The sequence below is a fragment of the Galeopterus variegatus genome, unplaced genomic scaffold (assembly GCF_000696425.1).
Source record: "Galeopterus variegatus unplaced genomic scaffold, G_variegatus-3.0.2 Scaffold1939, whole genome shotgun sequence".
Lineage (NCBI taxonomy): Eukaryota > Metazoa > Chordata > Mammalia > Dermoptera > Cynocephalidae > Galeopterus > Galeopterus variegatus.
This window is the reverse complement of record NW_007728050.1, coordinates 98,942-101,877: the sequence shown is the minus strand read 5'-3', so window position 1 is coordinate 101,877 and position 2,936 is coordinate 98,942.

Here is a 2,936-nt window from a genome sequence, read left to right as displayed (position 1 = left end):
TGCCTTCAGACTCAAACTGAAACGTCAGCTCTTCTTGGGTCTTGAGCCACCAGCTTTTGGACTAAAACTACACCTTAGCTCTCCTGGATCTCAGGCTTTTGGACTCAGACTAGAACTACACCATCAGATGTAGACTGGAACTACACATAGGATTCATACTGGAACTAAACCATTGGCTTCCTGGTTTTCCAGCATGCCTGCTCTGCAGATCTTGGGACATCTCAGCCTCTATAATCACATGCTAATTGCTTGTAATAAATTTATTTCTATATATGTATGCATCCTATTTGTTCTGTTTCTCTGAAGAACTCTGACTAATACACGAACCTTGAGTTGAAATCTGATTTTCTCACACTGACAAAAAATATAATTTGAAAGAAGCTCTTCAGGGCACTGTCAAAGAAAAATTGCACTGGATTGGAGTTAAATAGACAAGGAAAACTTTATTCAAGACTTGCAATTAGTAGGGAAGAGACAATTGCAATAGGGAAGAGAGATTGAATTCAACTGTATTGAAACAATGTTTCCTGAAGTCTTTAAATAGATGCATTTCTCTGGTATGATTTAGGTAGATTCTTACACAGACTAAAAAGAGAAGGAAAGGACTTTGAATGTATTTCCTTTGAAATCCAGCATTTGATAATTCTGTAACAACAACTCTGGTTTTCATTTTTCTTGATAAATGGAAGTACTTATATTATTTACTTAGCTCTGAGCTTTCTTAATGTTTTGTCCACTTTTTCTATCAAATATTGCTTTTAACTGACTGTGATGACTTGCATATATTTTCAGAAAAGGGTACCTAACAGTTTATTGTCAAAATATTTCCAGTAGCCTCATTTAACTTAACAGTTATCCTTTAATCCTGATTTTCCAATATCTTATCCATATAATAACCCATATCCACACAAGATACTGAAATGAACTACAGGAATACCAACTGTTTTTTTGTAGAGGTGAGGGAAGAATCTGAGATTCTTTTTTTCATTTTAAAACTTAATTATTCAGAGAAACAGGGAAGCCATTATTCATCGATAGCATATTCAGTCTTTATGTGGTTTGGTAGAAGAGAAAGGGCCATTCTCTAATTATAACTATTAAACTATTGGACTATAGTCTTTGTTACTCAATCCTGTGTTTTTTAATTGCAACTATTGCCCAAGCAGCAGGTCACAGACATTGAAGTATAATAGGTTTACACCGTTATTATTTATCATTCTAATATCTTGTTGATTTTTCACCCCATGTCATACTATTTCACTTAAAACTAAAGGCAAACTAAAAAGAAGTTAATAAGTTTCTCTCAGCACTTCTTTTTTCCTAAGGAGCTTCAAGCTGGCTACAGTTACTGTGCTCACTTACTCTTTCGCTAAAACTCACACAAAGAGTAGCAGCACTTTAACATGTCACTAATACCTAATCTGTTATAATCAAAGTGGCTTCTTTTCTGTCTTGTGCTTACATGCAATAACAACGAAAACAGCTTAGAGTATACATCAAAGTCCTATTTTCCTAGACATTGTTATTGTTCCTGAGGATGCTGAATAATCTTATATTTTATATGGGTTCTTTTAAAGACTTACAAATCTGTGTCAGTGAGACTTTCTTTACATAATCCTTGGGCTTGACAATAATATTTAACTAGGGGTTTTGAAGACCTATTGTTAGAGAGAGAGAGAGAGAGAGAGAGAGAGAGAGAGAGAGAGAGAGTGTGTTTAACAATACAGGACAGGCTATTTCACTTTTATTTCATTTTACTTATGTTTTGCTTTTAGGTACAAATAAGAGGGTCTTGGAAACAAAGTTTTTGACTATGTCATATCAGATTCCTCAACTAAAGAGCTCCACACTTATTTTTAATGTTAATGCTGCCTAGTGTACTGATATATTCTGTATGACTATCTACAGAAATGAGAAAAAGCACTCATTAAAGTATTTAGAAAGAAAAGAAAAAGCTTTCCAAGGAGGCACTAAGCTAACAAATACCTAAGTGGTATTAATGGTATTTTAAAACAAAAACAAAAATAGTAAGGATTTAGTTGGTGCATGCTTTATTTGCTTATTTATTTTATCATACTGATACAGTAGACAATGGTGTCACACTATATTTCAGAATAGGTGAGGGAAGAAACTGTTTACATTTTGCAAAATGGTTTGAATTTTTTTCAAACCAAAAGATGGCTACCTACATGGAGAACTTCTCTCCCACTAAGTACAGGATATCGTATGGTTGTGTTAATTTCCTGGGTCCTGCTTGTGATTGAGTAAGTTGAGTGAATGAATCACTGCTGATGCTCAAAGTCTTTCCAGCCCAAGATGTTCTTAGGCCATTTAACATGTTCCATGTAATTCACTTAATTGCACGCATAAGCTTGTAGGAGAACTTCCAGCTAAAATGAATCAATACTGTATTCAGAGCACAGTTGGAAGACACTGATAATGGAGTTTTCAGCTTTCCAGAATGTACTGACCGATTCACTTTTGAGTCTTGGGGGCCCAGTCAATAATTAGGCCAATAGCTTCTGGAGCTTGATGGTCAGGGTTTGAGATGTGGGTTCTGATTAAGTGACAATGTGAGTGAATTAGGAGTCCTGCTTCCATATATTACAGCCTAAATTATAATGAGATCTGCTTGTCTAGTCAGTTAATTATGAAACCTGCAGCCTTATTTCCACAAATACTCATGAATGTCCAAATGAATAACCTAAAAATTATAAGGTGACCTTTTACATTTTGTAAAACATATCTTGTAACATTGAGCAAGACTACATTTTATGTAAGCTTTTTTCTTCCTGCCATTTAAAAATGAGAGTTATCAGTGACATTGGATTGGTCTCTTTCTACTTCTCTCTTGTTCTTTTTCCTCTCTTTATTTCTCTCTTCTGCCACATCTAATTCCAGTTGTTTGAGTATAAAGAAAAACAGTTTTACTTCTA